This window comes from Pithys albifrons, chromosome 4 (genome assembly GCF_047495875.1).
Source record: "Pithys albifrons albifrons isolate INPA30051 chromosome 4, PitAlb_v1, whole genome shotgun sequence".
NCBI lineage: Eukaryota > Metazoa > Chordata > Aves > Passeriformes > Thamnophilidae > Pithys > Pithys albifrons.
This window is the reverse complement of record NC_092461.1, coordinates 30,650,426-30,676,693: the sequence shown is the minus strand read 5'-3', so window position 1 is coordinate 30,676,693 and position 26,268 is coordinate 30,650,426. Positions and strand designations below refer to the sequence as shown.

The 26,268-nt window shown below is 49.1% G+C and overlaps 1 protein-coding gene across 3 annotated transcripts in view; it reads right to left on the bottom strand.

The window, feature by feature from the left end:
- SLC45A4 (solute carrier family 45 member 4) overlaps positions 1–25,754 on the bottom strand; it is an 87,438-nt gene extending 61,684 nt beyond the window's left edge. The window contains exon 1 of one of the 3 annotated variants that reach the window (XM_071553762.1): positions 25,630–25,754. The gene's annotated coding sequence lies outside the window, so the exon portion shown is untranslated. Of the gene's footprint in view, positions 1–3,577; positions 3,735–25,033; positions 25,101–25,629 lie in introns of those variants that run through there. The other 2 variants (XM_071553763.1, XM_071553761.1) reach the window with 2 other exon arrangements.
- Between the last annotated feature and the right edge of the window lie 514 nt (positions 25,755–26,268).

Genomic DNA, 26,268 nt, shown 5'->3' with positions numbered 1-26,268 from the left:
TCGGATGCCTCAGAGACTACTGGATGCAGTCTTAGGAGCTTAAGATAGTGTCGTCTATTCAAACTTCAAAAGCACTTCTGAAAGTATTTATAGCCAAAATGTCAAGTAAATACCTTTATCTCTTGTCAGAAACCTCTTATTTAGGAAGGGAAAAAATCAGGCCTGTTGAACACTTGATCAATCCAGATAATCACTAAACAAACCAGGCCAGGAAGACCTTGTCTTTTGCAATAGGGATGGGAGGGAAGAAGGCACACACAAGCCATGCCAGTGCAATCACATCATCAACCACCTCTGCCAGATATTTACAAAAACAGCCTGACTTCTGGAGGGAAGCAGGAAGTATTCACCTGCTCAAGCCATATTCCATTAAATATTTTAGTGGCACTGTCTGATCCAGGCAGTGGAGGATGACGTAGCTCCCACTGGAGCAGTTTTTATGGAGCAGAAAGGATAGATGCTCTAACAGTGCAGCTCTTTCCCAGGGATCCTCACAATGCTGCAGTTATTTGTCTGTGCTCTGTACCTAGTGCTGCCTGTCCCTGGAGATCCACTTCTTGTAACATCTTCCTTCCTGAGGGAGAAATCATTCCTCCATCCAACATCCCACAGTATCTTTCCTATCCTTTCCCACTTGTAATTCCCTGCATTAGCCAAGCTCCAGCAACACTGACTCACTCACAGCACCCAATGCCAAGTCAGAGCCTTGGCTATAACTTTTCCTCCCCTTCTTTTTCCCCTCTGTATACAGAGAATACTGGAGGCAAATCACTCCAACAGAAAATTGCCCCCCAGGGAGAGTATTTTTCAAGGCCAAGCAGTTTCTGCACCTGCTAGAAGTGCTAAGTTAAGGCATCTTAGAGCTGCAAATCACTGATAACATCATCCTAAGGAAAAGTGCTGCTGTCATGAGAGATTTAAGAGTTAAGAGCTAATTTCTTTCACCAGTACCCTCCCACTGTCCTATCAGGCAAGGGGAGACTGTTTTATGATAAAGCACTGAGATCAGGTTACAGACTAAGTGTGGAATTATTCAAATGGCAGCCTAGTGACGTTTAATAGTCTGAAAAACTGCTTTAATTTCCATCTTTGGTTCCTTTGTCGGGTCCTCTTTCGGCATAGTCTCTACCCAACACAACCCCAAAGGGGAAAAGAGGCACCTTCCTTCTCACCCCACCCTCACCTCACTGGGACTCACTATCCCAGGGAAGTCTCTCCAACCTCAGTTTACCCACCCCACCATTCATTCCCTATCCCTTCCCAACATGTCCTTTGCCCCCATCCCTCACCAGAGCACATACCATTTTCAGTTTCCACCTCTGTGGCCCCACATCTCCCTCAACCCCCAAGATCCTCACCCTCTTCCCATTTTTATGTCCTCACACACTCCTCACCCCAAGCTCCTCCTCGCTTTCTCACCTCTCCAGCCCCTTAACTCCTTCACCCAAAAATGCTTCTCACCTTCCCCCCAAGTCCTTCACCATCTTCAGCCCCGCACCTTCCCCCCAAGTCCTTCACCATCTTCAGCCCCGCACCTTCCCCCCAAGTCCTTCACCATCTTCAGCCCCGCACCTTCCCCCCAAGTCCTTCACCATCTTCAGCCCCGCACCTTCCCCCCAAGTCCTTCACCATCTTCAGCCCCGCACCTTCCCCCCAAGTCCTTCACCATCTTCAGCCCCGCACCTTCCCCCCAAGTCCTTCACCATCTTCAGCCCCGCACCTTCCCCCCAAGTCCTTCACCATCTTCAGCCCCGCACCTTCCCCCCAAGTCCTTCACCATCTTCAGCCCCGCACCTTCCCCCCAAGTCCTTCACCATCTTCAGCCCCGCACCTTCCCCCCAAGTCCTTCACCATCTTCAGCCCCGCACCTTCCCCCCAAGTCCTTCACCATCTTCAGCCCCGCACCTTCCCCCCAAGTCCTTCACCATCTTCAGCCCCGCACCTTCCCCCCAAGTCCTTCACCATCTTCAGCCCCGCACCTTCCCCCCAAGTCCTTCACCATCTTCAGCCCCTCACCTTCCCCCCAAGTCCTTCACCATCTTCAGCCCCTCACCTTCCCCCCAAGTCCTTCACCATCTTCAGCCCCTCACCTTCCCCCCAAGTCCTTCACCATCTTCAGCCCCTCACCTTCCCCCCAAGTCCTTCACCATCTTCAGCCCCTCACCTTCCCCCCAAGTCCTTCACCATCTTCAGCCCCTCACCTTCCCCCCAAGTCCTTCACCATCTTCAGCCCCTCACCTTCCCCCCAAGTCCTTCACCATCTTCAGCCCCTCACCTTCCCCCCAAGTCCTTCACCATCTTCAGCCCCTCACCTTCCCCCCAAGTCCTTCACCATCTTCAGCCCCTCACCTCCCTCACCTTCCCCCCAAGTCCTTCACCATCTTCAGCCCCTCACCTCCCTCACCTTCCCCCCAAGTCCTTCACCATCTTCAGCCCCTCACCTCCCTCACCTTCCCCCCAAGTCCTTCACCATCTTCAGCCCCTCACCTCCCTCACCTTCCCCCCAAGTCCTTCACCATCTTCAGCCCCTCACCTCCCTCACCTTCCCCCCAAGTCCTTCACCATCTTCAGCCCCTCACCTCCCTCACCTTCCCCCCAAGTCCTTCACCATCTTCAGCCCCTCACCTCCCTCACCTTCACCCCAAATCCTTCACCATCTTCAGCCCCTCACCTCCCTCACCTTCACCCCAAATCCTTCACCATCTTCAGCCCTCACCTCCCTCACCTTCACCCCAAATCCTTCACCATCTTCAGCCCTCACCTCCCTCACCTTCACCCCAAATCCTTCACCAGCTTCAGCCCCTCACCTCCCTCACCTTCACCCCAAATCCTTCACCAGCTTCAGCCCCTCACCTCCCTCACCTTCACCCCAAATCCTTCACCAGCTTCAGCCCCTCACCTCCCTCACCTTCACCCCAAATCCTTCACCAGCTTCAGCCCCTCACCTCCCTCACCTTCACCCCAAATCCTTCACCAGCTTCAGCCCCTCACCTCCCTCACCTTCACCCCAAATCCTTCACCAGCTTCAGCCCCTCACCTCCCTCACCTTCACCCCAAATCCTTCACCATCTTCAGCCCCTTACCTTCACCCCAAATCCTTCATCTTCAGCCCTTCACCTCCCTCACCTTCACCCCAAATCCTTCACCAGCTTCAGCCCCTCACCTCCCTCACCTTCACCCCAAATCCTTCACCATCTTCAGCCCCTCACCTTCACCCCAAATCCTTCACCATCTTCAGCCCCTCACCTTCACCCCAAATCCTTCACCATCTTCAGCCCCTCACCTTCACCCCAAATCCTTCATCTTCAGTCCTTCACCTCCCTCACCTTCACCCCAAATCCTTCACCAGCTTCAGCCCCTCACCTCCCTCACCTTCACCCCAAATCCTTCACCATCTTCAGCCCCTCACCTTCACCCCAAATCCTTCATCTTCAGCCCTTCACCTCCCTCACTTTTCCCACAAACCCCTCACCTCCAGCAGCCCCTCTCCTTTCTCCCATCACAGCTCCCAACCGCCCCTCACCCTCACGCCTCCTCCTCGCTCCAGACGCCCCTCACAGCCCCAGCACCCCCTTACCTGCCCCCGGGTCTCCCCCAGCACCCGGGACCTGCTCCGTGCTTCGGAGGGGGAGGCGGCGGCGGGGCCGGGGAGGGAGGACGGCGGGGAAGGGGCGCGGGCACAGCGAGCGCAGCGGCTCCGGGGCAGCGGCGGCCGCTTTATACCGGGACCTGGGGAACCGGCACCGCTTCCGCTTCCGCTTCCGCCCCCTCCCGCCCCTGCCTCATGAATATGCAACAGGAGGCGTGATCTGCACAGTGACATGAATATGCAACAGGGGGCGTGGTCCCGCACGGGGACACGGGCGATGACTCATTAATATGCAGTAGTGGGCGTGGTCTCGCGGGAGGGGGCGGGGCGTTGCCGGGGTAACGGGGGGGCACGGCGGCGCCCGGGCGGCCGCCAAGGGGCACCCACATGAGGGGTGGCCACGGGGTCGGGCAGGCACATGGGGAGTTCACAGGGACCGTCCAGTGCAGCTCCTGCCCCTTCACGGGACCGCCCCGAGGATCCCACCCCGAGAATCCCACCCTGTGCCCGGCAGTGCTGTCCAAACGCTCCTTGAGCTCTGTCAGGCGTGGTGCTGTGAGCGCTGCCCTGGGGAGCCTGTTCAGTGCCCGACCATCCTCTGAGGGAAGAGCCTTTTCCTGGTATCCAGTCTAATCCTCCCCTAAGACAGCTTCATGCCTTTCCCTTGCGTCCTGCGAGTGGTCATTCACAGGAGAGAAGAGATCTGAGCCTGCCCTTGCACTTCTCAAAAGGACTTTTCAGCCTCAGCCTCCTCCAGCTGAACACCCCAAGAACCTTCAGCCACCCCTCACACACTTCCCCTCAACACCCTTCACCACCATCTTTGTAGCCCTCCTTTGGACACTCTCTAATGGCTCAATACCCTTCTTATCTCATGGTGCCCCAAACTGCCCCAGTATTGCAGGTGAGGCCACCCCAGTGTGGAGCAGAGCGGGACAATCCCCTCCCTCTCCCAGCTGGCCATGCCCCCCAGGGCAGGCACGTCCCTCCTGGATCCAGGGCACTGCTCCCTTACATCCAGCCTACCACCCTCCAGGATCTCCAGGTCTCTCCAAGGCACTGCTTTCCAGCATCTCATTCCCAGCCTATGTCAGGGCTGTTCCTGCTGTCCAGCGGGAAGGATGAGGTGCTGGCACTGCTGTGGAGCTGGAGGGACATTCCAAGCTGGAAAGGGAGCCCGAGTGATGACCTGAGGGTGATCAGAGTCTTCCCCCACGCTGTACCCACCAAGGTGGTGGGTGTTTGCACAGAAACATGGCATGGAGCCCCTTGCCCCTGCCAGGCAAAGCTGTGCCATGTACAGCTCCAAACTAACAGCCTGGAAAGCCTGGGAGCGGGTGCCCTTCTCTGCCTGAGGTACTGCCAACATGCTGGCCCAAAATCACCAATATTGTCCTTCATCATGAGGAAACATAACACCTTTCCTCATGTCTGGCCATGGGCGAGGTCCCAGCCTGTCTCCCCACCTCTCCAAAGGCCATGAGCTGCCTCTCCTCGTGTCCTGCACTGGGATGTGTGTGCCAGGCCACCACGGCAAGGGTGACATGTAGCATTTGTCGTGTGGCATTTGTCCTGTATTTGCCCCATCTATGGAACACAACCCTCAATGCACAGCACCCAGCGACCCCGAGGTTATTCAACCCTGATGCACTGGAAGCACCCACTGCAAACTTGCCATGAGACACCATGATTTTTTAGTGCTGGCGTGTGTTTTTTCATTCCTAATTAACATCTCCTGACCTTAATTGTGCTGGTTGCATTGGGCACGGTTGCATGATATTTAATTTTCATTACTTACATAAACTCTATGCCTATAAAGCAGCGTGTGAGCAGCGTGTCAAAATGCACGTTACGTTGCGTAAGGGTAATTGTTTTCTGTTTCTTGACACGCCGTTAAGTATATATTCCAAAACAATTTTTTTTAATGGAGAACTTCTTTCTCTGCAGCTCATGAATAAATAAACCACGAACATACCAGACTTCAGAGAAGGAAAACCACAGAAGGCAAAATGGAAGAACTGTACTCATGTACATGCTATTAAAAACCAAGATGAATCTGGAGTCTAACAAAGAGTCTCTATTACAAGCCCTAAAGAAACAAAGAAAGACATTAATATTTTATTCTACAATGCTATGGTCAATATGTATTTATTTTTAGGCTAATTCAGACAGAGGGCTGAAAAGCTTGCATGACCACAGTCATGCACAGCTCACTAAATTAACCATCCTCTGGTGAGGATTCCCGAAGTCTGTCCAAAGAATGATGGTTTTTAAGACATATTACTGACATTTATAGAAACAAAAAGTGGCAAAATAATTATCTTAATTAGCCAAATGGTGAAGATACAGCTACCACACTGATGACAAGCCAGTGTAACACCTACTCTTGACAGTAGAACAACATCCATTGTATCACAGCTCTGATATTGCTTAATAAAACAATATGGTTTATTCCACAGAAGAAACAAAATATAGAAGTAAAAAAGCCTTGTGACTCTGTGATAAGTGAAAAGACTTCAGCAATTCTAGTGGAAATTTTGAGACCCCAACACACCTGAAAACACTGAGAAGGGATCTCAAGCTGTAGTTGCAACTTCCAAGGTGTGCTTCTTGTTACCCATAGGTTTGTGGCAGCCTGGACTACCTGATGTTTTGGCACTCGAATCTAAAATAACTGAAAAAACTTGAAAAATGCTTTTTCCTCAGTCCTTCTGTTGCCTGCAGTTGTGGCAAAGCGTGATCTTTACCTCACCCTGACATTTCAGACCCGTTCTGGCAATGTCCAGACATGTCCAGACGTGTCCAGATATTTCTCCATTGTATTTCTTCGTGTTATTTTCATTCAAGAGTTGTTAATTGTCAGGCCTTAGCCGAGCCTAAAGTCAGAAAGGGGGAATTTTCCATAAAACAAATGTTTTCGTTTTAAAAAATCCAATCTTTTATAACGAGAATGAGGGGGTGGAAAAAAAATAACTAAGGAAGCAGACCCACCTTTTCCCTCTAAGGTTCTTACTCAACTCCAAATATTTAACCCATAATAAATAAACGCATTCTCATGTCTTGGCAGGGGAGAGATGAGTGTCAGTCAGGAGGCTGAAGTGCTGCCCAGACGTGTGCAACGTTTGCCCGGAGAGGGACTGGGAGAAAAGCCCCTGAGCAGAGGGATTGGAGACGATGCTCCGCTCCCTGTTGTGGGTGAGGGTCTGTCTCTCCTCAGCAGGGTGGGGAATCCGGGTCCTTGGAGTGTCCCTGGGCAGTGTGTAGTGACGTGAGGCACTTCAGGGAGAGCTTTCCCTAAAGAAAATTTAAACTTTCTCTCTGACTCTTCTGCAGGTACCCACTTTGTGCGTCAGGAAGTTGGAGAACCCCCCAAGGTCCCAATCCCTCGCCTCCTCTTTGCTTCCACTGGTTTGTTTGGCACAGAGTACCCGAGAAGCTTAAAAAAGAAATAATCTGCAGGACCTCAGAACAGTGGAGGGCAACATCCTGCTCGGAACGCCTTGCCTTGTGTCTTGGCATAGACACTGGAGCGAGGGGGTCTTCCCTAGTTAAAGAGATATGTTAATTAACCAGACGGCACGATCATCAACAAGCTGCCGTGAGTTCTCTTACTCCATTTCACAGGTACTTGGCTTACCAAATTGTTATGAAAACTCACCATGCAGCCAAGCCAAACAAACACCACCCCCAATATTATTTTACACGCGTGTCAAAAGAAATAACTTGCCGCAGGCCAAGCGGGTGAAGGAATTTTACGAGGCTGCGTCTGATCCTCCCTCTCCCCTCCCTCAGACAGTTAAAGAAATGTTTGTATGATGAAAGGGGTAAGGGAGCAGAGGACAGCTGGTTAGGAATTAATGAAATGTTTGAGCATTATCATGCGATAATGGATTTAGCTGACTGTTTGCCAGTGTTCAGATCGAGTGTGAATTGCTTTAGATGGAACATGGGGATTCCTCGATTATCCAAACCTTCTGAGCCCGCTGCTGCTCCTAAATCCTTTCAAAGCTGTGACTTTTTTTTTTTAAAAGGTAATTCTTCCTGTGGATGGACAGAAGCCCTCGGGACTGTGTTGACTTGCTTTTAGAATTAATAATGTTCGACACAGCCAGTTCTCCGAGGTGTCTCCTAATTGGGAGTGGCCCTGGGTTTGGGAAGCCCGAGGCGAGGCTTGAAGCAAATCTGAGCACCCAGAAGCCCAGGTGAGGTCTACCAGTCAGGATAGTTGTAAACAGGACGTGAAAAATGAGTCTCAACTTTTACACATTTGGCCTGTAAGTTAGCCCCGGGGTATCTCTCACCAAGGCTGAAATATCTGATGGGAAACCCGGGCTCTGGGCTTGAAAACTGCTGTTTACCCTTCTCCCCACCCTTCCCCAGGACACTCTGTCATTATGCTGGAACTTCAATGGCTGTGTAAAATAACCTGTGTCCCTTGATGCCTAAAGACTTTGGGATGTTTTTTCGGATGTGGACTTGTGGCAAGTCAACCAAAGATATTTTGTCTGATGTAGAGAAGGCTCCAAAAGCTTTCTGAACAGCAGACTGTGTGAATTTTTGACTGGAACCCAGACAGGCAGATTTGCAGGTCAGTTCAGGTTGCCTGTGGTAGCCAAAATTGACTTTAAGAGCCAAATGGCTTCCAACAAGCCCTGCAGGTACAGAGTGTGACTCAGCCCTTTGCCCTGTCACCAGCCCAAAGTCCACCAATCTGAAGCCAATTGGTTCATGTCACCCCAGAGCAATGTCAACAGTCCTGAGCAAACAGGGCGGTGCACGTGTCTCTGCCTTCCTCCAGAGCTGGAACCTGGAGTCCCCCCGTGCTGGGCACTGGTGTGGTTGTACCTCAAATCCTGTGCTCAGTTTCGGGCCCCTCATGACAAAAAAGACATTGAGATGCTGGAGCGTATCCAGCTGGGGAAGGGTCTGGAGCACAAGTGTGATGAGGAGCAGCTGAGGGAACTGGGGGTGTTTAGCCTGGAGGAAAGGAGGCTCGGGGGAGACATTATTGCTCTCTACAAACACCTGAGAGGAGGTTGTAGCCAGGAGGGGATCAGTCTCTTCTTCTAGGTAACAAACAAAAAGTTTGGAAGAAATGGCCTCAAATTGCAGAGGGAAGGTTTAGATTGGATATTAGGAAAAATGTCTTCATCGAAAGAGTGGTCAAACATTGGCACAGGCTCCTCAGGGAAGTGGTGGATTCACCATTCCTGGAGGGATTTATACACCATGTAGATATGGCACATGGGGACATGGTTTAATGGTGGACTTGGTTGTGCTGGTTTAATAGTTGGGTTTTATGTTCTTAAAGGTACTTTCAACTGAAATGATTCTAAAGGCAGTTCCTATACCTCCCCATACTATCCCCATATGGCAAAAGCCAGCTCACAACAGCAGTTGTGTCCCAGATGCTCTTACAGGCTCTAAGATGGGGTTTGCTGCTGCTGCCACTTGTGAGGTCTCATCAGGAGTTCATGCTTTGAAGAATGAGAGTTCCCTGTCATTATTTTCCTCATTTGCACAGCTAAAAACTGGCATTAATGGCTGCAAAAATTATCCTGCCTCTTGAGTTTATGTGGTCTATAATTATCTTCACAATAAAACCGTGAGGAATTAAGCTCCAGAGCAGTTTGTAGGTAACAAGGGGTGACTTGACAGCCCTTCAAGAACCGTGACTTTCAGTCCTCAAGTGCCAAGAGCAGTTAAGATGCTGCTAGACAGCACTTGAGAACTGCAGGGCTCGTTCAGTTCAGTCAGTGCTCCCCTTGCCATGGAAAGACCAGAATCTCTTTTTAGTATTTTTATTTTTTATGCTATTTACTAATTCTGTTCTCTCTGCTTGTGCAATCAGCTGAGATTAGTCAGTTTTCCTCCTGAGCTGCCTCATGAAACCACAACTGTGATGTTTATGAGGTTTCCATTGCTGCACAGGGATATTCGTATTTCAGTCACTCTATTTTTACTGAAAAATGGATACATTTTCATCATATTGGATGTGCAAAGAACCAAAATCCTAAACCAAAGCCTGAAGCACAGGAGGCTGTTTAATACTGAGATGATTTTCAAATTACTTCCTTCCCATTAGCCTTACCCTGATGAAAGCTGGCTGGTATTATTGCCAGTTTACACTGGTGAATGCCTAAAAAAGACCTGTTAGTTTTCTGTCTGCACAGGCTCCTGCCATGGAGTCAAGTTTACTGAATTTTCACCTGAGAAATCTTGCAGCCTTTCAGTTCTTAAGGGGAGCTTATAAAAAACAGGGAGAGGGGCTTTTTATACAGAGGTCAGGAGGAAAGGGGGAATGGTTTCCAACCAAAAGAGGGGGGATTTAGATTGTATATGAGGAAGAAATTCTTTACTCAGAGGGTGGTGAGGGTCTGGCACAGGTTGCCCAGGGAAGCTGTGGATGCCCCATCCCTGGAAGTGTTCAAGACCGGGCTGGAGCAGCTTGGTCTAGTGAAAGGTGTCCCTGCCCATGGCGGAGTGTGGAACGAGATGAGCCTTGAGGTCCCTTCTAACTCAAAACCAATCTATAATTCTTGGTTACTTAATGCTTTCTCCTAACAGCATAATTTCTTGTGTATTAATGAATAGTTGTTAACCTGCCCAGAGCAGACCAAAATGCTGTATTTTATCTGATCACAACACAAATGTTCAGTTGATAGCTCCAGACACTGAACAATGACCTGTGGTTAACTGAGCATTCATCCCTGCTCACACTCCTGCTTGTTTTGCAGCCTCATGGCTCCAGCTGGATTCAAACTGTGCAGGTGTTACTGGACACATCTGTTTTGATCCCCAGGTGGGACCTGAAGCCTCTGTAGCCTTCCTGGAGGACTCACTTTACTCTTTGCTGTGCTAAGGCCTGTTACAACCACGCACTGGGATTTATCTCATCTCATCCCTTGCCTAACTGGTCACATACCTAATTGGTGTTTGCAATATTCTGGGTCCCAGCATAAACAAATTGTTTAGGCTTGTGTCATCAAAACTGCATCTGGAAAACCATCAGCCTTCTCCATACTTCTGGAAAATCCTAGGAAACATCTCTGGAGCTACACCTGAGCTAGTGACTTCTGCAGCTGTGACTCAGAGTTAGCAGAGGTCCACGAGCAGTCACAGAAATAGACACTGTTGTGCTGACTGTATTTAGGGTGTTTTTATATTTCCATGAAAACATGAGTAACACTCACCTGGGTGATGGAAAAGCGAGTTGGATTGGCACTGGTTGGCAACGGGATGGAAAATTAGTATGTAAAGAAACTAGTGATTAAGATAATGAAAAACAATGTTAAGAGTCTTAGGTGAAGCCAAGTTTTGGAGCCCTCGAGCTTTTAATTGTGAAATTGTTGGCTCTTGTGTTGTTTCTGAAATAGAAATCTATTTAAATTACTTAAGCAACCCAAGTTTCAAGAATAACCCCGAGCAGGCTGTTTTAGTTGTGACTGAGAAACTGAATTGGCTAAATACTGTTTATTCTAATTGCTCGAATTTCCAAACACAACCGAAGAACCAAACAGCTGCACACCCTAAAGTGTTTCATATGAAAGTCATTTTAAACTTTGAGGAAAAAATAAAATGCCAAAGTTGATTGGAGGGGCCATTAAAATCCCTTGCAAAATACTGAGATTTTTTTGTAGGATTCTTTTAATCACTACCCTTAAGAGTTGGGTGTAAACTGACAAATTCACAGTTTTTGGAATTAACTCAGAACAGTTGTTTTGAATTAATTGTGTTCACCAGTTTTCCCCTTTTCCTAGAACTGAGTATCACCCCAGTCATGGATATTCAGGCAGTGTTGGACTCGATGCAGTCCCACAGTGTGGATACTGCACTGCTGTCCTTGGGCTCCAGTTTCACTTTGCAGCTGAAAGAATTTTAAAGCTACTTGCTCCCAAAAGGAGCAACTTTCCCCTGTCTTTTTGTCTGCTGATCCTCTATACAATCATGGGATATCTCAAGTTTGAAGAGACCCATAAGGATCACAGAGTCCAACTCCCTGTTCCTCGCAGGACCTCAAATAAACCACATGACTGTGAGCATTGTCCAGATGCTCCTTCAGCTCCACTCAGGCACTAGGGAAGGCCTCCACAAACACAGTGCTCTCCACAAACCACTCTACTAGACAGAAGAATTCTGCAATCCAGGAGAGTTAATGCCATTTGTAGATATTTTTGGGGTGTAAATACATGGCAGTGCCCTGTGGAACCCCAGAACTCTGCCTAAGGAATTTGAAGAGTTTAGGCTCAGGATGAGTCAGTTCATGTGGTTGATTTGGTGGGAAACCCTGCATAAAAAATGAGTTTTCTGTTAAATGCACCCCACACTTTGACTCCTGTGACAGTCCCACACCTTGTCTGAGCTTGCTGATGCTGGCAGGCCACGGTCAGGCCCTTTCACAGAACAAGTCCCCTCCAGTTCTCCCTTCTGACCCCTATAAAAACAGCTGCATTTTTCAGTTCCATCTCAAGCAATTTCATCATCTTCCTCAGACACTTCCCAGATCTGCTCAGGGCTACAACACAACCTGCTGGAGGGGGATGTGGAGGTGGCACTGCTGCTTTGTAGAGCTGTGAGCTTTGTTGGCATGAACACTGTGCCAGCAGAGAGAGACCAGGAACACTGTAATGCAGATGTGCTTTCCTGCTGCTCTTCTTCCCTCTGGGTTCAGCAGCTTCTTCCCTGATTTATAAAGGGTGCCTGGTGACTAAGCTCCTGACAAGCACCTCAAAAACCCAGGGAGGCTTTGGTAGGACCAAAGATTTTGTATTACTGTCACAACAGGAATAAAGAACCTTTCTCCTCCAATGGGTTTCAGCCCATTTTTCTGAGCTGGTGGTGTATTTATGCTGGGCAGATGGATACTCTCCGTAGGGAGGGCTCAGCCCTCACCTGGTCTGATTTGAATGGAGATCATTTGCAACCTTGAGAGCAGACTCAAGAGGTTATGGCTTAAGATAAAGAAGCCCATAATGCTGAGAGGAGGAAAAGTTCCTAGCAATGAGGTTGTTTGGGAGGCTTAACAAGCTCCCCAGGGAAGCACCGTTGCTGTGGATAACTCTGAGAAGAGACCAGGAGAAATGTTCTTGAGTTTGGATTTTTCCTGTCAAGTAATCAGCTGTATTTCTGCCAGAAAAGGCCCTCCTCAGTCCCAATTAAACAAGAACTGGCCTGAGTGGATTGTTCCAAATTTGAAGAAAATGGTGTTTTTTTCCAGCTGGCAAAAATTTCATATATTTTCCTTGCTCTTTTTTTTTTCCCCTTGCTAGTGGTTTTGGTCAGACCAGAAGCATATGTTGCTGAATCTGCCAGAAAAAATGTATTCACATTTGATATTTTCTTAAATGCCTTTCAAAAATTGCCAGTCAGTGACCTTGGAGGCAAAGATACTCTCTTCAATGAACCAACAGCATAGACAGCATGTTTTTTTTCATCTACCAGACTCAAACTGGAGACCTGATGGTGCCACAGATCACTGTCTTTCATCTCCATTCTGAGATGCCCAACAAGCCCATGAAAAGGTTTTTTTTTTTCAGGTTCTGGCGAACAACACTGCTCCCCACAAGCCCTCAGTGTGGTCTGGTGAGGCTGTGGTTGGAGCATGGGTTGAGAAGTTCAGAGAAGTATTCAGGGTCTGTGGGCCAGTGAACTGAGCTGAAATATAGATGGTTTTCTCCTTATAGGTAGCTTACAGCTAACCAAGTATTCCCCCAAACCATTTCTTCTGACAGGTGTGTGCCTTGCGGTTGTCTGCAGACTTCAGCCTGTTTTCCCATGGTTTAAGCAGGTACAAGGTCTCTCTGCCACGTGGGTTTACTCACATCAAATACCACAAAATCCATAGGTGAGCTACTTGCAAATCTCCTCTAAGAACTTATTTTAACAAACTTGCAGCCTTTCATCCACTCTGTGGTTTTGATCTCCCTCTGAAATGCAGCTGAACCCAAAACATTTAAAACTTCTTGGGAAAGGGGACACACTGTTGGACCAACCTACTTAGAAAAAGGGACAAGCCTCTAAATTGGAGTCCCTGGTATTTCCAGGGCTTGGAGCCATTTGTACACACAATGCTGTGTTTTGCCTCAGCCCTTTGAGCTCCCACTGAATTCCACCAGCCCCAGGAAACTGACCCCCATCTCACTGGCAGTTTGCAGGGTTTACCTTTTTATAAATCAGAATTAGTGCCTAGGTGCAGAAATTCCTGTTATTTTCAGAGGGCAAAATATCTCCGTGTGTGTTTGTGTGTGTTGCATTCATGGACTTCACTTTCTCTGGAATGACCTACGAGTATCTCTTGTCTCGTGGAATTGAGTGTTTGTTTGCTTGTTCACAGTTTCCTTTCCTTCCGTTATCCAGCAAGGAAAGTTTGCTTAAGTGGCTTTTGTGAACTCTTTCAAGATCCCCAGAAGGATGATACAGGAAACAGAGAGTTTCCTTTCTATACAAACTTCTAGGGTGTTCCCATAATAGCCTGAAATTTATCTGCCCTCAACAGCCTGCAATTGGAGAAAAAATTAATGAACTGTCAAGGGACCAGGCCAAACACAATTAACATATCAGAGAGGAGAGTTTGCAGTAAGAAAGAATCCTCCCTTTACACAGCACCTTTTATCCCATGTTGCCAAACATTTTCCCTTCTGTGTTTCCAATTACTTTACAAGTTGGCCATGCCTTAACTATCCAGCCTGAAATTTTCCATAATTGCTCCCTGCCTCACGTTGAATACATTTTTCAGGGAGCATTGAAGGGGGAAAATTTACAGAAAAAAATCCCAAAAGTCTTAAAAAGTGTAGTTGTGTTGCACTGAGGTTAAAGCTTAAGAATTAGTTTTAGGGATGCTTAAGCTTTCTCCCTCTTTATTTTGAAGAGACTGGAATAGGAATGAAACACTTGGCCCAGCAGCAGTGCTGGGGATGGGAGTCTGTGGCCATCTCTGTGAAAAAGCATCTGGGTTTGTCCAAAAAATACACCACAGACAAACCTCTATTTGAATGTTTTAGAGGCAGGTTTGTACCTCAGTTTTATGCGTTCTGGCTCCCGTGCCCAGAGTTCCTGCTGCCCCCAAAAAGCAGCCCCCATAAGCAGAACATCTGGACGGGGCATGGGCAAAATGGATTCTGATCCTTCAGGATTTCACCCTGGGTGACCTGGCACCGTGGGTGAGATCGGGGAGGATTGTAGCACTGCGAGGGAGGGCAGGGCCCGTGCTGAAAGCTGACAAGGTAGAAATGTGAGTCATTAAAAGGCAAAGACCAATCTGCAAAGAAACAATTACTTACATACTGGAAAAAAAAATCAGATCTGGAAGGCACGTTCGCCTGGTGGTTGACACTCCCTACAAAAGCACTGTGTTGTTCCAAAAGTCTCCCATGAGATGAAGAAACCTTGCCAGGAATAATCACAGACCTGGAGTTGTATAATGGCTCAGCTAAAGGCAGGCAGGGAACAGCCAGGGAACCTGTGCTCTGCTTTTCCTGCCCCCTTCCTCGCTCCCAGGGCTGGCCGCTGCTCCGGAGCGCTGGAGCTGGTACTTCCCAGAGCATCGGGACACCAGAGAAAAAAAGATCTTCTTAGCAACAGCTTCACGGCGTGTGTTGTTTTAGCTCCATTCATAAAAGCAGTTAACTGGGCGGTGTGAGGCGCTGAGCACTCGTGTCTGCTCGGGCAGCTTCGTACCCTCCCAGCACTAATCCAGCAATGAAGAAAATGGCTTTAAGCCACTTCAGACCCATTAGTGCTCTCCAGAATGCTAATACAGCGCGGAGATGAAAGGACTGCAGCGAGGGGAAGGAGGAGATGCGGGCAGCAGCTTCGCCTCCCCTCTCGGGAGGGTTTAGTCCTTTTTCTCCAAGAGCAGAGACCAAATTTGGGGCGCAGATGCTTGGGCAGGACAGCACATGGGCAGTCCATGCCACGGGATCCGGTGCCTTTATTTTAGAGATAATTCACGGCTGACCAAAAGTCTGATACTTCATCTGCTGCAGCTTGGGATGCCAATTCCATATGCATGACCTGTATCTGCATGGTCTGGATGTGAAAATTGGCTGAGTAACAGCAATCAGCCCAGAGAAAGTTTTTCTTAATTCTCTAAATCTTCTTGGAGAAATTATTATTTCTTTTTCTTTGTCACCTTTAAAATCAGAAACCTCATGCTTACTGAGAAAGGTCTGCCTATATTTTTTTCCCCACTCTGAAACAGAAGTATTTAAAATAGTCTCTGAGAAAAGGTAAGTGGGTTCTGCTGCAAAACCTCAAGATGCAGAGGAAGAAACTCAGGAGGGTGGTTGATCTGGGACTTGACACATTTGGAAACAGGAGTGTGGTGGAGCTGCGGGATGTATCCCATGCGGGAGGGAAGGTGAAAAGGGATTTTGCCCAGAAATACCTGTGGCAGAAGAAGGTGCCAAGGGTAAGCAGGCTGTCTAATCTATTAGGCAAAGCACTACAAAAGCTTTTTGCTGGAGATAGAAATAAGAGGTGTTCCTGCTGGAAATCAGGATCAGAGGTTAATTAACTATAGAAACATCCTGCCGAGGAAGCCATCCTGTGAATTCCTGTATGAGAGCCCCGGGGCATTGCCACCAGGTGCTTTAGGTGCCCCACTAAGCTGCTCACCACGTCGTTGTGGAGATAACCTGCTTTCCCGCTGATTCCAGAGGGATGCCAGGGCTCCTGCCGCAGGTCCCAGACCTCAGGACTGTGGATACCCCCAGTGCCTGCTGGAGGACTGTGCCCTACTTCTGTGTTTTCAGTGAAAGAGCCACATCAAGTCTCTGAGGGAAAAAAAAAAGCAGCAAAACAAGGACAAAGTTCTGCCCTTCCACTACTCTGTTTTCATTTAGAGCCAAATTCTGCCAATCTTTTAGTGTCTATTTAAAACTTTTATTTCCTTCCCACTGGCCTGTTTCCGTGCTGGGGTGCACGTTCTTTTTTTTTTTTTTTTCCTTCCTTCTTTTTATCTATTTATTTTCTTTTTCTTTTCTTTTTTTCTTTTTTCTTTTTCTTTTTTCTTTCCCTTTCTCTTTTCCCCTGTTGTTTCACAGTCCACCTGATGATACTCTCGTCACTCTGGGCACACCAGAACCCTGAGCTGAGCCCAGTCTATGTGAGGTTTCGGACCCTGCCTCACATCCAGGGGACAAGGCAGAAGGCTGCTCTGACTTTCCTTGGCTCAGCCTGGAACTGACAGCTGTGGAAAATTATTGGATTGGCCCTGTTTCCAAGGAATGGCCAGCAAGGTCATGGTCTTGAGGCTGCAAGTGCACAGCCTTTTCCTCCTTGCAGCCAGTACACACACTGGGTTTGCTGTCCCCTCTGTGGATGTCACCAGATCGCTGTCAGATGAGGACACCATGGGTAAAGGGTGTCCATTGGCTGCCCAGCCTGGGGATTCTATGAATAAGCCTGGCTGGTGCTCCAGATGTAACTTAAACCCTCCCTGCAGCGACACAGCTCCTGGCTGAACTCTGCTTGCCCCTGGCACGGCTGAGCAAAGGGGGTTGTTTAAACCAGCCTCGAGCACAGGGTCACCCAGGGAGGTGCACGGTGCTGCCCCTCAGCTGAGGGTACAGCCTGCTCAGAGCCCTCCTGCAGCTGCCTGGTGGCCAGTCTGCTTGAATGGAGCCAATTTGGATGCAAAGAAATGGAATTTTTCCCAGGCATGGAAGCCAGAGCTGATTCCTTTTGGGCATGGAGGGCCAGGGCTTGGCGTACACTGAGTCCTGTCTCTGGGCAGTTTAATCTCAGCAGCCAGAAACCTGTATGGATTTGCACTTCCATATGCAACTGTTTGATAATCATGTTGCCATGGCTACATTTCAATCCTGCAGTAAATGTGTAATTTCACACATTTACATCAAAAGGAACTTCAGAACATACAGCTGCCTCACAAAGCAGCTGATCTCTCTCCATAAGCACTTTCCATTTTTAACACCATATTATTGTAGTCACTGGGGGTTTGTTTTTTTTTTTGTTTTGTTTGTTTGGTTTTTTTTTCTGAAGAGGGGTGAGGTTTATAGGGCGGTTTGACAATCAAGTTCTTGAGGTCTGATCTGCACTGAGGCTCCCCCAGTGCTGGCACCTGGGCAGTTGCCCTGCTGGGGTCAGAACAGCCACTTCAAGGGCAGCTCTGGTTCTGTGGCCACTCCAGCTGCCAGCCTGCTTGGGAGCCACAGGGGACTGAGGTCCTTTGCAATTAAAACAACACTCAGCTGAACACAAGGTTCTGGTGTGCCCAAAACGCAGGGAGAAGGACTGAGAAAGAGGAGTGGAGTGTGAGGCTTTGCCCAGGGATCTGATGCCCACCTCTCTTCCTAGTTTGGTCCCTTCATCTCCTTTTCATCCCAGTTCTCTCAGGGCTTCCTCCCTACTCCACCCTCTGCCATTTGGATTGCTCCTCATCTCACCAGCCACCTTGTCCCAAACTCTTTGCACCACTGCCCCAGGCTGCCTGCCCCTGGGTGACTTCTCCTGAGTACTGTCCTACTTCTGGTGACTCCTTGTCCCACAAACTCCCTCTCTTAATCCCATGAGCTCTTCCCTTGCTCCAAGGCTTCTCCTCTGCCTCTGGCAAGAGACAGTGGGCAGGGAAGGGTTATTTAGAGAGGGGCAGGTTGCAGGGGTGGCAGGGAAAAGGCTGTGTCAGGATACAGATTTAACCAGTAGCAGTGGTGGATGGCAGATCTGGAGAGAAATTTCATCCAGACTCTATGCCTGCTGATTTAAACAAAATTTTTCAGCAACTCAAAACTTGGACAGTTCTACCTTTGGTTGTTTTTTTTTTCCTGTAGGAACTGCAGCTGGAACAGTGTTGGCACCAAGGCAGGGCTGCAGCTGGTCTCCTTGCTCAGAGCAAAGAGGTGCTGGAGACTCTTCAGCATTCACAGAATATGGGCAAAGCAAACATTCACCTCCCTCCATGAATTTAGTGTTGTGTAGAGAGAGAGGAAATTTGACTGTGGCAAGTGCCCAATACTGACAATTTCTGTGTGAGAAACTGGAAAGGGGAAAAATATTGGTAAAGCATAAGATCCTGTTTTTTCCCTGAGTTGTTTATACAATTGGAAAAGTTAAGTAAGCCTAATTATTGAGGTTATTGGTTTTAATGAGTCATCACCTTGCTGTTATTATTCTGGTTTCTGTTGCCATAGGATGAGGAGCTGCAGCTGGGCTAAGCTGAGCTACACAAACCCTCACTTGCTATTCCAAGATTAAGACAGAGGAAAAAGGGTGGGCTCAGGCAAATGGGAGCATGGAGAAGGAAAGTTATGTTTGCCAATGTGTTGTGTGGCAACAGGACCATTACCGAGAGACCGGGAGCAAAGATGGGTTTCTACCAGAGACTGGTGGGGTTGGTTTTGGGATGTTTTTTGAGGAGCACTTCCAAAGATGTGGTAGAAAGTACAAGGAGGTTGGCCACTATCCTGGGCTGGTTGTTGGTGGGAATGGCTATAGTCAGAGAAGTCACAGGACTTTGAGAATGAAGACCTGAGTTTGGTGTTACAGGAAGGGATGAACCACTGGAAGGACACAGATTGGGATGAAAAACAAAAGAAAGAAATCAGGATAAAGATCTAGTATTTTCTGAAATGATTAAGAGTGAATTGTGATCAGGGCCCATGGGAGGTCCCCAGGTATGCGGTCACAGCTCCAAACCAGACAGAGTTCAAGAAGTATTTAGAAAATACTCTCTGGTGTGACTCCTGTGGATGGTCCCATGCAGGGCCAGCAGCTGGACTTGATGATCCTTGTGGGTCCCTTCTAACTCATCATATTCTGTGACTCTGTGAGGTACTTTAGTAACAGGGAGGAAAAGATATGTGAGAGATTTACCTGTGGGGCTGGAGAAGCTGAGCTTGAAAAAAATGCACAAGATTTAACTACAGCCCAAATTCGTGGACTTGGAAAGAAAGGTACAAGGTGGCATTCAGGAGTTGTTCCTGCATGGCAGATAACCCATCGTATTACCCACTGTGTTTTGAGAAGGTTTGAGTGAAGGGTTAGGAGGAAAGGGTTGTCAAAACTCCATGTTACCCAGGCTGAGCTTTAGATAATAATTAGACATCCATGAGAAATCTCACTACCCAGAATGAGTGCTTTGAGCTGGCCTTTGCTTTCTGAGAGCCAAAACCAGCCTGCAGGAGGACTTGGGATGTCCCTGGAGGATCTGTGCTTGTGTGTACGTTAGTGTGGGGGCCAGCTCTGATCTGCTGCTCAGGTCAGGCAGAGCCTGTGGGATGGAGGCAGGAACACACCAACCCACAGCGTTTCATCTGTTGGTTTCAACTGATCAGTTGTGTAGAAACAAAGCACACAAAGTTTCCTGGCTCTTGGGTCTTGCAGAGGGTGCTGGATTTGCTTGCTGCAAGTTCATCTTTTTCAGCTGATCCTGCACTTTCATTTTTTTCCTCCAGGGTGGCAGAGAAAAGTCTTTGTTGAGATGGACAGCTGGGCTCAGAGACAGGAGGGAAGATCTGCTAGAGGAATGGGCTGTCAGACAGATGTTCTTTCCCTCTCAAATGCATACAAGGGTGTCTACTAAAAATGCCACGGGAGCAAGGTCAGGAGGGGTAGGCACAGACAGGAGCTGTCTGTGGGTGTGAAAGTCATCCTCAGGCCGTTGCGTCTTTCCCAGTGTGATCCCTCCCTGTAAGCTTGACAAGAAGGATGGCACAGTCTGTTTTCACCCAGTCTGACACTGTGGCCAGTCAGTTCCAGCGTCAAAGCCTGGGAGGAGCGGGAAACACTCCCCTTTCTCCCTGTGGCATGGGTAATATGCCTCTCCTTTTCTTAGCTACCAAAATCCAGCATTTCCTGCTCTATTATCCATTTCTGAATCCTTCCAAGAGCTTGAATGGTGGACTCAGCCGAGACTCCAGAGAAGGATTAGCATGGACTTGCCTTGGCCGTGGATGACCTTCATTCTCTTTTGCATTTATTCTTTCTAGAGGATCGAGGAGGAGAAGGAAGGGCAGGATGAGCTAAATCCTATTCTTGGATCTCCCTTCAGCCACAGAAGAATGAGCTGAGTGCCCAAATGAACCCAAAAGGAACCGTGGGATGAGGCACATCCCATCCAAAGCAGACGTAGTGGCCTGTTCCCAAGTGCCTGAGCTGCCACACTCTCCAGCCATGCTTCAGCAGCCCAGGGACCCTGGGGACTGTGGCAGGGCTGCTGCCAAGGCTCTGAGCTCCCCTCTGGGCGGCTGGAAAACAGCAAAGAAACAGGTCATGAATGCTGTCTGGAGCCAGTGACCTGGATGTGTCTGCCCAGACTGCAGACAAAGAGGCAATGTGGTCCTGTCTCCGTTGCTGCTGGGGGTTTGTCCCCGAGGCCGAAGCAGACACTGTCCCTCATGTGGAGAGCCACAGCTCTTGCCCAGTCACAGGAGGGGCCTCTGTTCTCTGTGGTCCCAGTGCAGCTCTGTGGACCAGGCTGCACAACAGGCTCATCACAAGGGGTGCCAAGAGCATCCACCTCCCCACTGTCACTGCCAAAGCTTCCCGACAGCACACTGCTCTGCAGCCTAAGGCAGCTCTCCGAGGGGGAGCTCAGGTGCCCAGAGTCCTTAGATGAGAACTGCATCATATATTGGCAGTTGTCCATGCTTTTCCACTCTTGGGGCTGCTTAATTTTTGAGTGTGAACATGCCAACCCCCTCTGTGCAACAGGTACTTGCTTGGTCATGGCTGCAGGAATCACATGCAGGAGTCCCCAGCCAATGGCACAGTCATGATCCCAGACAGAAGCTGCTCCTGTGTCTGCCAATTAGCTCAGGATTATATCAAATACCCTCAGATAGATCTGAGAGGACAAGTACAGGAGACACTGGAAGTTACTCAGCCTGCTTCCAGCATTGCACAGGGGGAGGGCCCAATCCAGACTCAATCCACTATATCCATGGACTCCATCACTACTGGATTGGGATGAAACAGTTTCTCCCCAGGCATTTGCCACTTCTGAGCATTATTCAGTGCATCACCTTACAAGTAAAGGAAACTACTCAATTTCTGCTCACTTTTTATTGTTTGGAACCCAAGTTTTATATCCCCTGGTCCTTTTTTGGCAGGTTAAAATTAATGGACTTTTTCTCCTGCGTACAGAAATGAGAGACCTGATGAGATTGCAAGCTAAGATGAAAAGGGAGCATCTGGCCATTTCATTCTCTTAGTTATGAACAAATAGCACATGTCCATCTCTCACCACTAACTAAGAAGCCCAATTAATTTATCTGGTGATACACCCTGGCTGCCCTGAGGTGCTGTTGAGCAATGTGAGTTGATAAATTGGGCCAAAAATGCCTTAAATATGTCCCTGTTTTCACAGTACTTCACATCAGAGTGGGCACAAACTACCCTGGGCCAGAAATGTGTGAGATGTCACTCCTGACTTTACAGACGCTTTCCATGTCCCTCCACATCCATCTTTTTACCACCAAGAATTAAGCTAATACAGCAAAATATCACGGACAGCAATAGCGAGTGCCAGTGTTGAAGGATCAGTGCTGGTTCTGCACTGCAACCCACGGCATGCCAGCTGGGAAGAGGCAATGTGCCCTTCCTGGGAAGGCTGTTGTGATGATGAGAAGAGGCAGGGCATGTTATTAGACTGGTATGTATGAGGCAGGGCTCAGATTTCTGCAGAAAGGTGGGGCTTTGTCTGACTTGGGGTTGGAACTACGTGATCTTTAAAGTCCCTTTCAATCCAAACCATCTTGTGATTCTGTGACTTCAGCAGAACTGGTCACATGAAATGGCTTAGTGCTGGATTTGTCATGAGGATACACCCCTCAGACTGTGCCCAGCAGCACAGAGACACAGAGTGATACGTGAGAGCCCTCCAACCCCTACAATTAGGAAAAAAACACAGAGCTGGCAAGAGATGATGGCAAATGCTGCTGTGTGGTGTTCAAGGAAAACCTGTTTGCGTGGGATGTGCTGGAAAAATTGCTCAAGAATGGTGCATTCTCATAAGAAAAATGATCTGGCTGCTGTTCACTCAGTGGTTTTGTGGCAGGGCTGTGGGCTGTGTGGTGGCTTCAGTGTATGGCAGAGCCACTGGCAAGGTGTTTGCTCTGCCTGTGGTCTAACCCCCCTTGCTCTGGGTGTTGGAGGTCTTTGCCCTCACCTAGTTTTGAGTGTGGATCCATGTCCTTAGAGCAGCTTGCACTGACACACAACTCCAGGGCAGATGTCAGCCCAGGAGAGCAGCATGGCCTGGAGCAGTTTGCTGGTGGGGCTTCATCCCTTCACAGTGGGAAGGTGAGGGGGATAAAATGCTGTGCTCATGTCAACAGCAGGTTCTAACTACGTGTCCCATCCCTGCCAAGCAGAGCAGTGACTGTGCTTCAGATGGAGGGAGTTCTGGAGATCCAAATCATGATCCAGCATTAGTTGCTGGAGGAACTAAATTATAGCAATTCCCAGGTGTTAACTGGAGTCTTCTTCCAACCCCTTGTCAACAGGCACTCATCTTGTCAACAAGCCATGAAGGACAGCCTTCACTCCCTCTCCTTCTCCACCTTAGGTGAAGGCTAAAGGTAAATGGCAGCTGAGAGGCCTCTTGCAAGCCAGAGAGCTGTAAGCCTTCCCTCATGCACCTTTCTTGCTCTCCTACCAGCTTTTGACAGCAGCCACATTGGTTTGTGCTTGGTTCTTGTAACCTTCAAGACTAGAACCATTAGCAGGACTGTCCCCAGTGCCCACAGCAGCAGTCCCTGTGGTTTCATGGGGTGAGCTTTAACAGGCATGTTTTAATAGGGTTGCTCAGTACAGAGGGCCCCTTGTCCTCAACAGCAATAGACAAAATAATACAGACCATAAATTTAGTGCAAAAACTGTAGTGAAAGAAAATTAATTAGCTGTCCAAGGGAGTCTGCTGCTTCTGCAGAGGACATGCCCTCACACTGCTGAATGGTTTGCTTATGGTCAGTCCTGGAGCAGCCACTGGGAATTAGACCAGTTATGCTGGTGGAAGGTTGTGCTTTATGCTCCTTGTGCTATTGCTTTTTAAAAAATGAACCTTCACGATGACTGCTCTTTTCCCTCTGGAAGGAGAGCTGAGGCAGAGTTTGCAATGCAAAGTTTAATAGAGAAGTGGGGAAGGAGGAAATTCCCCTTTTCTTGTAAACATGCAAAATCTCTCATTTGTGGCTTTGTGCATTCACTGGCGAGCATGGAGAGTGCTGGGTTAGGGCAGGAGCAGTCCCTGCCATCACTTGTGTATGTTTGTACTTACATACCCTTCCCCATTCCACACTCTGGCACAGACCAGTGCCATCTCTCCCTTTTGATCCCTGGTCAGCTCCTCTCCAGGATGATCCACTGTTGTTTGCCTGCCTTTTCCAATCTCCATGCTGTCCAAATCAGCCCCACCAAGCCACCCTCCATGGCATTTTCACTGTGTCACCCCAGCTGGAGCTGCCAGTCAGCTCAGACCTCTTGCCCTTGCTGTGTCCATGCAGGAGGTCCCATGGGAGCACTGGGCACTTGACACCAACTTTTGAGGAACAGGCACCCATTTTAGCTGCAAGATGGCAAAGACCACGAGCACTGAAAGCTCCAGGAAGGATCACCATGTTCAACCCAGCTGTACTTTTAAAAAAGGACAGCCCTGTGTAACACCTGCCCTCACACCTACACCTCCATGGCTGTGCAGTCAGGTTTGGGATAAAAGGAGCAGTTCACGCCTCTTTCCCCCAAACACAGACACGTGAACACACCCACCCACAAAACCGGGGCAGTAAAAACTTCCCTGCCACAGAGCTTTTCCAAGCAGCCTTTCTGGAACGGCCTGGCATTCAAATGGCAGGCAGGACAGTTGGTATCAGCAGTGCCTGTCATCGTGGTGTCTGGGTTTTGCAAAACAGGCTCTGTCTTTGAAAATATTTTTTATTTTATTGAAAGTAGCCCCCTAAGCTAAGGCCTCCCCTCTCCTGATGATCTCAGGTGATAAATCAAAACATACCATGCTCCCCTGCCTTGGGATTATTATACCATTTCAGAACACCAGCCTAGTCTGGTAATTCTGCATCTTAACCCCTCTACCAGGCTGCCTCCTTTAGCTGACTGCAAACATCCCCTTCCCAAATTAACCCGACCAAAATGAGCTGCAGCAGAATCTGCATAATTACTCTTTTAGCTCCAAACAGCCCGATTTACGAAGGGGGAATTTCCTGCAGTAGCCAGCCCTGCAATACTCCTTTTTCCCTAAACCAAGAGTTGCTGTGGTCGCTTTATGCTCAGATACCGCCTTTAATCACACACTGGTTTCAGCAGCACCCACCGGCTGCAGCAGCCTCGCAACATGCCCTCTTTCCATCCTCTCCTAGGCAAGCAAGCCAAGAGGCTCTCGATGGAGCCGGCAGTCACCCGGCAAAGCGCTGCATCCCCCCTTGGAGACAGGCATGCGAGTTCCACCTGCGCTGGCAGGCGCGGAGCACTCACGTTGGCGGCAGCGCGGATCCCTTTCAGCAGCTTAACTGCGGCTCATTCCTAACCCCGGCCAGCGGGTCTAAGCCGCTCTCCCCGGGGCTCAGACGGAGCTGCCTGCGTGACACCGAGCCATGCAGACACCGGCTCGCCGGCTGACATGTCAAAGCGACGTTGCGGTTGGCAGACAGAGGGACAGACCGAGGGACAGACCGCCCGACAGCCCGCACAGCGGTGCGGGGTCCCTGCGGTCTGGGCGGGCAGCTCGTGCTGCTGTCGCCGGTCTGGCGTTTGTGCAGCCCCGTCGAATTCGGTGTTGCTAAGCTGGCGTTTTCTGCCGGTGTCTAAAATAGCATCAGGAACGTTCCCTGTTGATTTCCCCGGCAGTGCTTGCAGAGCCATGCCGAGGACCGCGGCTCCCGCAACCTGCCTCCACACAGCGCCTTCAAAACATTTTCTTGCCTTCTCCCTCCGAGGCAGGTGGCGAGCGGGGGGGAGAAGCCCTGCAGACGTTTTTTTGCCCAGCTACCAGCAAATCCAACCTGAGCTAATTCTGCCATGGCTGAAAGCAGAGGATGTCTGCAGTGCATGAAGCTGATTTGCTGACTTACCCTTCATCTCTCCCAGGAATGCCAGGTGAAGGAGCCGGCCTCTCGCTCCGGGAATGAGCCACAAGGAGCCCGGCAGCAGCCACTGCAGAGCCTGCTCAGAAGTTCTCTCCCTCTGTCACAGTGTGTGCAGCTTGCCAGGTATAGCCTGGATGAGAACACCCCGTGCTTTTCCCAGGATGAATGAGATCAGCACATATTCAGTCAAGGGAAAAAAAAACCCCTCTTAATATATGTGATGGTTTAGGACCCAGAGGAAAAGTGTTGGTCTACAAGCTGCTATGCTTTACAACTCAGGATTTCCTGGGATGAATTTCACTGGGAGAGGAGTTTCTTATCTGCATTTGGTGTTATTAGATGTGTGTTAAAGAGCAAGCAAGTGATGTATCTGTGGGGTAGGCAGGAACCCCTTCCTGAGCAGCACAAGGTGGAGGGCACATGAAGGGTGCCCTTACAAACATCAGAGATACCTTTATAATGTGCAGGTTGATGCTTTTTTACTCAAACCAGTACCTTGCTGCTGCAGACTCCACATGGTTTGAGCAGATCCAGACTCTGCCCGTCCTGGCTTTTCTGAGTGAGGTTGTTCAGACTGAGCTTTCTTCCACCTGGCTGCTTTGTGACTCCCCAGGTTGACAAAGT